The 11,673-nt window shown below is 42.6% G+C and overlaps 1 protein-coding gene across 9 annotated transcripts in view; it reads right to left on the bottom strand.

The window, feature by feature from the left end:
- LOC135250915 (syntaxin-binding protein 5-like) overlaps positions 1–11,673 on the bottom strand; it is a 177,388-nt gene that overhangs the window by 126,151 nt on the left and 39,564 nt on the right. The window contains exon 1 of one of the 9 annotated variants that reach the window (XM_064327733.1): positions 3,652–4,569. The exons of the other annotated variants lie outside the window; for them this stretch is intronic. The gene's annotated coding sequence lies outside the window, so the exon portion shown is untranslated. Of the gene's footprint in view, positions 1–3,651; positions 4,570–11,673 lie in introns of those variants that run through there. 9 annotated transcript variants of the gene reach the window in all.

Below are 11,673 nucleotides of genomic sequence, written 5' to 3'. Positions count from 1 at the left end.
ATACAGCACACGCACACAAACGCACACAAAGAGGTAAGTATACAGAAAGATATACAGTGCACCAAGGTATATACACAAAATAACTGGTGTATACTGTGTGCATGTAAATAAAATACAGTACAATTAAGCTCCTTGCTTTCTGTCCAATCTCACGCTTTCTCACCTGTTTGTTTGGCAGTCATATCCAGACAACGTCACTACAGACACGAGCAGAGTAAAGTACAGAAAATATCTTGGCTTAAAAAACTACGTGCGTATCAGGGACAGCCTCACAAGCAATTTCACTTCATCTAGCCATGCCCTTAAGACAAAGCAATAGGGGACAAACAAGCTAGGGTATAGAATGGATGCCTCTTAATACGATTCTTCATATAGGTTTTATTTCTTTTTTGCGGGTATGTTGTCTTCATAATTACGACTCCGCGGCGGACATACTGAAGTGTTTTTGGGAGACGCAGGCCCGAGGCAGGAATACGGGCGACGGGCATCATGGCTGCGTTTCAGAGGGGCTTTTTTTTTTTTCACTGGATGTTCCGCTTCCTCTGCCCGGCGACTAATGACAGCCCGTCCCCTCAGGGGCCAATCACTGCCACGCGCACGGCCACAGGGCGAGGAGCCGTACCGCGCCGACCGCGGGAGCTCCGCTCAGCCGCCGCCGCCGGCCGCCGCCACTTAGCCGAAACCCCGGGCCGGCGCTCGACGCTCACACGCACGCTTTCACTTTTCCATTCTCTCTCTCTCTCTCTTTCCTCCCCCTTTCTCTCCTTCACCAGCGCTCTTTAGAAAATTTTTGCACCACGACTCGCAAGCTGTGACTCATGATGTGGGTTGCTAATTCCTGATTTTCCTTTGAGTGTGAGAGGATAAAAAGGAAATGCAACAGTCACACACGCACGCGCGCGCGCGCGCACACACACACACTCATGCTTGGCCCGCACAATGAGACATTATGGCTGCTGTGCTCTATGCCTGACAAAAAGCTGTGTACAGGGGTGGCCAGTGCATTTGAATACGCCTGTTTGAAATGTGCATTTGTACGCGTTTGTTACCTAACGCTGACTGCTCGCCTCTTACTTCGCCTGGCTATATCCTCTGTGCCACTCGCAAAGCAACCCACGCCGCCAACATTTCGATTTCAGCTTTTTGGTATAGGGAGGGAGAGAGAGTGCAAAAGAAAGAGAGAGAAAGGGAGATAAAGGATGAGAACATTCTCACAATGTTCCTTCAATATGGTGGCAGCGTTATATTGTGGTACGTGGACAAAACAGTTCAGTAACATCGAGCAAACATTTCCTGTTAGCTGGGCCTTCATCATCGGCCTGAACAGACACAGTCCCAGATGAGCACAGCTGGTTCTGTTGCACTGACCGAGATTATTTCATGTTTTTTTAAAAACAATGGTTTACTTATGTTTCAATTATTTCGCTCTATATTGCATTGTTTGTAACAGAATTGTGTATACAGTGTGCAGGCCGATGTGTATTTATACCCAGCTGATTGATTTAGTGATTGACTGAATGCTTAATTGCAAAGTAAATATCCAGGGGATTGCATACGCACACTGACTTGGTCCCTGTCAGGGGATCACATCACCCACACCCAAACTGCCCTGAGATCCTTCATCATAGACAGATTAATACCAGAACCGTGTGGTTGAAATGGCTTCAGATAAGGACACTGGGCTGGCACATATGAGCTGCTTTTATCTGTATACGAGGGCATATCCATGTTCCTCAGTTGGCTGCGGGGCTACATTGTCGAGGTTGTTTTTGTTGTGGTTCTTGAGGGGGGTGGTGAAAATGCTAAATTGCAATATGCAATTCGAAATGTGGGTTTGACTGAATAATGATGGGTGTTTTTTGAGTGTTTTTTTTCCAAGCAGATTAGCTTTTTCTCGCTCAGACGGGCTGTCTTGTTTGGCAAGAGAGACTGAGTCAAGTGTAATTACAGCTTGCTGAACTTCATCGCTGTAGTAGGGCTGTGCTCCTCCCCACGAACAGCTCAATCAAATCACACCATGCCACAGCCTAGATCCGCATCCGTGTGAGGCAATTGCCCCCTGTCCTCCATCTCACTCTCCCTCTCCATCTTTCTCAGTCGCACAGAGGAAACAGAACCACTTGAATGAGAGGAGAACCTGGGTAAACTAACGGTAGTCCCAAAACGGCAGATTATTAAAAATGTGTTTGTGTTTGTGTTTGTGCTTGTGCGTGTGTCTGTGTTTGTGTGTGTGTGTGTGTGTGTGCATGTGCGCATGTGTGTGTTCATCTTTACTATCCTACAACACTACCTCATGGCACAAATAGCTATGGTAAATCAGCATCAGAGTCAACAGAAAGAAATGAGACAGGACTTTGTGCCTAGCAAAGCAGGTCTGGCTATAACCCAAAAACAGCAAGAGATTTTACTCTGAGCTTTCCTTTCCAAATGGAACGTATACAGCTCTTATAAAAATATCCATTCTTCCACTGAGAGAGGGCGTGTGTTCCCTTTAACACCACAGCTGAAACACACCTTTCTCATTAAACTCCCAGATTCTCATGATGCTCTTATCTCAACTGAAATACTGTTTAAAAGCCTCTTTTTGTGTGCGTAAGCTTTCAAATAATTTTGAAATTTAAAAAAAGAACAAAACCAATCACATAAACACTCCGAACGGCTGAGTTATTTTCATATTGAGTATACCAACCATGCTGGTAATATCCATTGCCCAAACGAAGAACACAAGGCCATGAAATACACAAGTTCACTTGATTCAACTTTGCAGACTGTGGATGAAATTTTTGACCAGTGTATTAGCCACTGTAAAGCCAGCAGATCACAAGAACCTTCATTACACACAAAAACTGACTGGGCCAATCAAGAACATAGCCTACACTTAAACAGATGTTTTTTTTTTTTTACTCCAGAAAGTGGACTATGCCTATATTGCTCATTTCATAGGAATAATTCATAGCATTGCAGTGCACAGTAACCCTATAGCAATATGGATTTGGTAAATTATTCACAAAGTGACATATAGGCTATGGAACAAATGGCTTCCTGTACAGGGAAAATGATTTTTGGCTGAAATATAGGACATCTCACAAGCTAATCAAAGATTTAGGCTACCCCTTCCAAATGGGTCTTTGCCCCTTATAGAGTAGGTTTCAGCATAATAGAATATATGATTCTTCAGATTAAGAGACTCATGTTCCCTACAGGGTACAAAACTTAATTGCCGGGTCTCGGGAGGATACGGATGGCTTGCTGTGCAATCCCACACTAACAGGGGCGCTAATAACACACATTACAGTACCATACTTAAGACATAAAAACACCCACCTACCGTAGGGTAACAATTTAGCCCTCACGCTCTTTAGCTAGCATTATATTTACAAACCAAGCGCGACCAAACATGCCATTATTTACTAAGTCGATTATTAAAACAAATAGGCTACATGTTCGTCTTGTTCAAAGTATTGTTGCATTCACAAGCGCACGTTGAAAAGACACCCACGCCGACTCCTTGCTTACTGGGGGAAGAGTTTCCCCTTCCGTATGTTCAGCCGCGCTGAATTCTTCTCTGAGTCAGCGCGGTCGATGCCTTCTGCATCTCAGGTTCGTATTATTATCATTTACTTACTTTTAATGATGTAGGTAGGAACTCACCGCTCTCGGCGGAGTGAGGCAAGATCTCCCCGCTAGCTCACGTTACGCAGTGCCTCGGGGAACCGTCTGCCTCAATAATTCATCGCGTCGGATGGAGAAGGCCAGGCAATGTTCATCTGTACTCTACGTCGTCATTAATTACATCAGTTTGAACAGGGCCAGCTGTTTCCGCGGCTGAGCAGAGACCGCTTTATTAAAAGGTCGAACGAAACCCCCCGCCCGCCATCTCATTAGTAGTTTACACGGAGAGCACGGAGAGGACGGAAACCGCGCATTCCCGGAATAAACCATGCGTAGTGGATTGGCACAGAACCCAGCTAAAACATTTCCTCTATGTACTATTACGTAAATAAAAAACGATGTGCGGGCACAAGTCTCACAATTTGTCGTGCCAAATAGCCCTACGTACTGGAGTGACGATGGGGAACGCCAAACTCGTCGTAGATTCATTGTCTGTGAGAGGCCACTCAGGCTACATCAAGATAACGTTATCCAGGTATAGTATCTAGCATGGGTACACAAGCACACGTGCACACATACCATGACTACAAAAATCGTGCACAGCCGCAACAACCAGTCCTCCCTGTGGACAATCTTCATCAGAATAGCAAATCATCAAAAGAGAGTTTACCTAAAGAATCTGCTAACAAAATACTGTTTTACTTAAGGGTGTTTTGTTAAAGTTTAATCATTTTGGTAGATTGACATTGCTCATTGGTGCATCCTATTTTTTATTCAGTCTATCTTGTACATTCACGTACTGTTTCTGCTCGACAGCTCTATTATCATTATTTTATGAGTTTTCTGGGTGTTTTGTGAATTGTGATTTCTAAATAGTGAATTGGCAGTACATGTGTCTTTGTCGAGCCAATGTAATGTCAATGAAGGTCAAGTGAAATAAATGTAATTGAGACGGGAAGGAAAGCATAAAAAATAAAAGAGAAAAAGAAGAAGAAGCCAAGGAGAGAGCAAGACCCTTATGGAAACTGAATACAGTGAAAATATATAGACAATAAATCACAACATATCGCTATGGTATTTTAAAAATATATTGCAATTTATGAAATATCCCCATATTGAGAAGTGTTCCAATATCTTGCTTATATCTGGCAATATATTGAAGTAGTATATTGTCATTTCAATATATGGCATCCATTTCCATAAGAGAGAGGCAACATATCCTGGACCTCCACCTTCATCTATAGTTTTCAATAATCACGGAAGTGCTTTTTCTAAAGCAGCCGCTCAGTAAAATGTTCTGTGTTAAATAAACTCTTACAGAGTACATATGGTCCCTAGTAGACCAATTTGCATTCTATTAGAGTTTAATCAGCACTGTACGTTTTACTCTGAAGGATGGGGTACAGCTGAGGATGGAGCGGAGATCCTAATTGAGTGGCATGGAGCGTGGACACGCCCCCCTCAGTGCTGGGGCCTAGAATCGTTCCTGCGTTCTCCTGATTGAGCTGCCCTCTCTCACACGTCACAGGTCACCTGTCATTGCCATCTTAAATCGCATCCAAGAATTCTATGGACCCAACTTATCTTCTTTTGAAAACAATTATAATAACATCAAGTAAGTACACGTATGAATCACTCAGATTCTCCAGACACCACAGCTTGTTTCCTCTCTTCCTTCCTCCCTCTCGATTTTTCTCTCTCACCCCTTTCTCCTGCCAATTGTGCGCTTTTAATTTCTTTGAGGTCATTTTATCATTGTGACAAGAAAACGCTCCGGAACAAAGTGAGATCCCGCACAAAACAAGACAAAAAGAAAAGGAAAATCTAAAAACATCCATAAATCATTCAGAACAAACTGACGCCTTCCCCAGCCATGAAGCTCGGGCAGCCGCACTTCTTACACACCACGGTTCGGAAGTTGGGCTCTCACAGACACGAGTCTGAGGAAGACTTTTCATGCGCATTTTAACAGTTGGGCCTACGGGCATCTGATTGACCAGCAGGTGATACAGATGATACTGTAATCGCAGCCGACTGAAATTCTCCCATCCCTGGTGATGCTAGTGCAAATTGTCTGTTACCTGTTGGGCTGTTGGCAACAGTTGGCACTGGAAAGATCCAGATTGATGTCCAACCATTGTAAGTTTCAGTCATTTTAGTGCCTGCACAATTGTTGAAGCCATAACGTTAATGCCTGTTCAAGAAATGTGCCACTCAAACCTCAGTACAATGCATAATGCATCAAAATTAGATATATAATAGATATATACAGTAGATATATTCTATATAAACTCCTGACCGAATACTGCCCTGTTGAGTTCCATATTCATTGTTCCCTAGAGTAATACTGTTTGGCTTGTATTGGAAACTAACCACATTTTGGCATCATTGAAAACAATATATCTTTTTCGAAATACATGCTGATGTAAGGATGGCCTCATATAGTCTATTCTTGCATCATTCACCAGAATCATTTATATTCCTTTTTACATTTAAATTTCATTTATAGCTCTCCTTCCCTCTCTTTCTCTCTCTTTCACTCCCTCCCTATCTCTCTTGCACACACCTACACACACACTTTCACTTTGTCTCTGTCTTCCATTCTCTTTTTCTTTCTAATGGCCACAAGCATACACACAAACACACTCTATCTTTTTCCACTCTCTCTCTCTCAAACACACACGTACACTGATACACAGACACACTCATACATACATATATGCGTGCAGTACACCAACACAGCTTTCATGTGGGAGCTTTAGCCTGGGGTCACTTTACCGCATCACTGTGGCACCGCTAAGCGAAAGGTCAAAGGTTACGGAGACCTCACACTCCCACCTTCCTTCGCACTTCACTCTTCCTTCGGGGCTGGGATTCGCACCAACGAGCCAATCACACAACACCTACCGCCCCTTTATCCAGTCACGTGACTGCCACCACCTGTTTATTCAATCTGCAAGCCATTACCCCCGGCCTGATTACAGTCTCTCTCTCACAGCGACAGAATCGCACCTTCCCCCTCCCTGGAATTGCTAACTCTATTACATCCTGCAGCGCACCTACCTCGGATCGGCAAGGTGCTCCACAGTGGCTCAATCACGAGGCCGACGTGAAGGAGAATCAACAAGCTGGAGGAGCCGGCGGGACTGAAGGAGAGGAGCTCTTGAGTAAAGGGCAGGACACCGGCTGCCCACGCTTATTACCATTACCACAGCTCTCTGCCCACACAAGGAGCTTGGAGCACATTTCACTCCCCCTCCCCCACACCCGCACCCCGGGCAAACGTCCTGTTCCTGCGGCGGCGGCTAACAAAGGGTGAGAGACAGCAGGACCAGGCCAGAGGATGCGTCTGTCTCAGTGTTAACGTTTAACACAGACAAGCAGACACATGACTTCACAAAACCCTTCTCTGAGTGGACACCTGTATTGCCAGTCAACCCCTTTTTTTCCATCTGCATTTGAGTTACAAAAACGTTTCAAAATGCGAAAGCAGTCCCCTCGTGGAAAAGAAACGGGGGGAAATTTTAAAGGCATCCTACAATGCTTACAAGCTGAAAACGACGTACACCTGCTACTGCCATGCTATCAGGACAAACCCCTCACTAGGTTACATACACATAAGTACATAAGTTATAAGTATAAGCAGCATTGCTGTTGAAGTTTAGGGAAAAACTAGGGATTCGCGAAAGACACACGCCCCACAGCGGAGGGGAGGGTACCTTTCTATGTGACCTCATCTCACACCACCACACCCCTCCCCCCTCCCCCACTCATCTCTGTGATTAGAGCCAGACCCCTGAGCCTGTCCCACAGGCCAGTAATTGAAAATCGCAGTGACCTGCTGCAGGAGATGAGACAGCGCTGTCTCTCAGTTCCTGGAGATAAGTGGACACGCTCAGTCAATAGGGTCCTCTCGGGGGGGGGGCGGATAATCGCACGATCTGCTCCTTGATCCACCCTCTGCTGGAGAGAGAGAGCAGGTATGGGTAGGTCAAAAGCCCCCCCTCCCAATTTCCTGGGAGAGGACGAAGTAGAGGAGTATGCCAAATGCACATCCTTTTATCTCTGGAGATGTCTTACTTTTATTTTGTATCGCTGAATCTCTACATTTCTGTTCAAATGTGTATACAGTGGCACATTCCTGGCAAGTTTGTAACTATTCTAGATATTTTTATTATTGCTTGAACACTGCTAAGTCACCATGTAGAAATGACAGCACTTACCTATTGTCTTGCTGTAGGATGAAGTGCCTTCCAATGAGGTTGGAGGCATTTGCTTGAACATGAGCAGATAAGATGCTTCTGCACACATCAGAAATAATTCATTTCAGTTGCATAATCACTGAAGACAAGTGAGCCAGTACCTGTGGCAGCCAAACATGCCCAAACAATAACAAAATATAATTTTTCTCTCAGTTTGACTGGATCTATCAAACCAATAAAACTGGAATTTAATAAATAGGGAATTATGAAAGGTGATTGCAATGATTATGTGCAAATGACAGAAATGTGAAAATGATTGCGATAGACATAAGACATAACTGTAATAATGCTATAATCATATGCATGTGCTTTATGAACAGTGTGTGGTAGAACAGAAAAATAAAGTCAGGTCCACAATTATTGGCACCCAGATGAAGACTGTGGGTGGATACATTGATTCTTGTGTGGTAAATAAAAAGATTAAAGCTTTTATGGTGGCAGTAATTGTGGTGTGCACACTATTCACATGTTTTACTCTTGAAAACGATGCAGATAAAAGACTATAGAAAACAAATAACACCACTACTGAAATATAATTTGCCACATGTGCATGTATTATTATATAATATTGTACTTTATTGTACTATTATAGAATATTGTACTTTATTAATGTTCCAGTGGAGTGGAATCAACCAAAATAACACATTTTTGAAATTATTAATTTATTTCTAAAATAGGTTTCATAATTACCGGTTTAAGAATCTCCTATGGTACACCAAACAACGGAAGTAGCTGAGTGGCGCTGGAACGCGTATAGTCTTACCCGTTGGTATTGGAACGGGTGTGATTTAATGTTATCACAATTATCTGACTCCAAAATAATGTCTTTCACCTTTCCTCTGTGCTAACCGTTATGCACAGAAGGAGGAGGCTGCTTTCCGCCACTAGTGTGGCTCTATACGGATCGCGATCTATCTTGGTAGACACAGACGCGCCTCTGGTAAGTGTATCCTGCTACAGCACTAGCGTATAGGCGTGTGACTTCGGGGTGCAGATTGCCTGAGTTGTATGTGTATGTTTGGACCATAATACTGCTAGGTGTGCAGTGGTCAAGAGTCAATAATGGAAATATACAATGGTGCAAAATGTGTGTGTAGTTGAATGGATATACACGTATGGCGCACAGGAGACCATATTGACAAGTCTCCCCAAACCATTACAGTTTTCCCAAGGATCAATGAAAAACCCCAAGTGATGAAATAAAGACAAAATCATTACAAAACAGTCCATCAGTTGTCCTGCTTGCATTATCTTTGTAAGCCTATCATACTTGATACATAAGTATCAAGATCTTTTGTCTGCATCCACTATGCCACAACGTCAAAGACATCAACCTGTTCCTCATGACATTGGCTTTCCAACAATACCAAGTATGCACACTGTATTACTGAGAACCTAAGGTTTACATAATGCTAATCCAGTAGAATATTTTGCAACTGAGCACTATCACATTATTAAGCCCTGCTGACTCCCTGTCAGCACCATAAACACAACCTGTTTCTCTTTGGGGGTCTGATAAGGGGCACCACTTCTGTAATACCACTCTACATTGGCATCCCAGTAATTATAACTTTGTGCTGCCTCCCCCAGCAAGGATAGCACAAGGCCTTTTTTTATATGAATGATAACATCAGAGAAACATTGGGAAGGATGTTGAGTCATTTTTCCTGGCAGAACATTTCAAGATCCTTGATATCCTTTGGGTTGTGCTTATGGATCGCCCTCTTCAATTCAGGCCACAGGTTTTTTGAAAGTTTTAAGTCCAGAGGCTGAGACAGTCATAACATGGTTTTGTTTTCATAGAATCAATTCTGTGTTGATTCTGAGGTATCTTTGGGGTCATTTTCTTGTTGGAATGTGCACAGATGGTAAAATGTTGGCTTCCTGCCACGGACAAGCAAATTTTTGGAGATGCATCCAGTTGGAGTTGCAGAGTGCTACAATTTTAGACAACCAGAGTTTTAGACCTGCAGTTTTAGACAGGGTATGTGCACTATGGAATCCCCATTGAAATTCATTTTGGCAATATAAGTTTCAGCGATAGTGGATTTTTCTTTGTTCTTCTTTCATAGAAGGAATTTAACAAATTACCACCTGCCCAACTGTAGTTACTATATTTGCAAGATTTGCAAGCCTGAAAATGACATGCCCAAAACAAAATGGTTACAGTTCTTGAACCCTTTTGACTACATGCATAATCCTGGTCTCTTCTGAAAGGTAACCCTTGGGAGTTTGATTCCAAGTGTCAGAATCTAAATTATACTCTTAACTATGACTGAAACAAAGTAACAGAAACTCAAACACAGTGGAAGTTTTTTCTCACCTTAAAGATTTTTTTTTTTGAGTAGATAAAAATAATTGTGTGTGCCCAGTGGGTAGAAACAACACAAACACAGCCACAACACTGGAAAAATTGTGGTTCATATTTTATGACCATGAAAACTGAATATTCTGTATTGTTTTTTTCTGAGCTACGTCTAGGCAGGTTTCCAAAAAAGCCATTTGGAGACTCCAAAAGGACACTTGGTAACCAAATGATATGATGGGTTATTGGAGGTGTAAAATGTCATATATTTTACACGATATGCTCTTGGAAGAAGTAGTGGCTTGCTTTCCCCCTGCCTGTCAGCCTCTCCTCCCTGCCCTTCCCCCTACTTCTCCCTCTCCTTCCCCCCACCCTCTCCACCTCTCTCCCCATGCTCTCCCCTTACAACCTCTGGCAGCAGCAGGTCTGGAAGATATGTAGAAAATAAATACGTTAGCTATCCAGTTTCTGTTAAATGAGGTCCATTGATTGAAGTTTATGTTAAATATGCCACCCCCATTAACATGTGAAAATATTAATAATTTTCAATATTCTCAAAATATTTGTTTTCTTATTCAGTATGCCCACTATATATATATATAATTTTCTTTTCTTTTTGAGAACATATTTAGATGCTAACTGCTTAAAGCTAATTTTACTATCCTCCTTAAAAATCTTCTTCCAAGACCTCCAAATATATGCTATTTAGGCTTAGGCATAGAAATCTTACTCATGAACTGGAATTGAAAATTAAATATCGTCCTTTTTTTTTACACAAAGAAAATTATTTTTGGATTTTGGTTGCGCAATTCCAAAACGGACAGCAATGATAATAAACACAAAAGACTGCTTCACTAATCACAGGTTGGTATTATTGCACCTTGTGGTATTACCAGTCATTTTCGCTGTTAATCTTTCAATTGTGCATATATTAGCAATAACTGCGTATGCTTTGTCTCAAACAGCAAGTCTAGAACTGCGGTTGCCTAAAACTGCAGCGCTCTACACTTGCAGCTGGGTGCTGTTGGATTTTTGGCTGGTACCTTGTGGAGTTCACCATGCCATTGACCTTCAGTGCCCTTGGAGCACTGACAGTAAAACAGCCCCAAAGGATTAATCCAAAACCATATATGAAGGTAGGTATGCGGTGCTTTTCCTCGTATCCATCCCACTTTTGACAACAAACTTTTTCATTCTTTTCATGATCATCTGACCATGGTACCAGGTTCCAGGTATAGTTCCAAAGATGTTGCCTCCTCTTCCTGGCAAGTTTGCAGCTGTTCTAGACATTTTGATTATTGCCTGAACACTGCTAAGTGCTATGTTTAATGGTTCATATTTTGTTTGTACTCATTATCTGATCTGCTTAGGTCAACAACCATCTGCCTATTTTGCTTTGTCACCGACATGCTTTGTGGCTTTCTCCATGGTGACGGATGACAACGAGATTTTACATGTGTCTTACCTCTTTTTTATACCCTACAGGAAGTGATG

Source organism: Anguilla rostrata, chromosome 3, assembly GCF_018555375.3.
Source record: "Anguilla rostrata isolate EN2019 chromosome 3, ASM1855537v3, whole genome shotgun sequence".
Lineage (NCBI taxonomy): Eukaryota > Metazoa > Chordata > Actinopteri > Anguilliformes > Anguillidae > Anguilla > Anguilla rostrata.
Note: the sequence above shows the minus strand (reverse complement) of the source record. Positions and strands in the feature narration are given on the sequence as shown.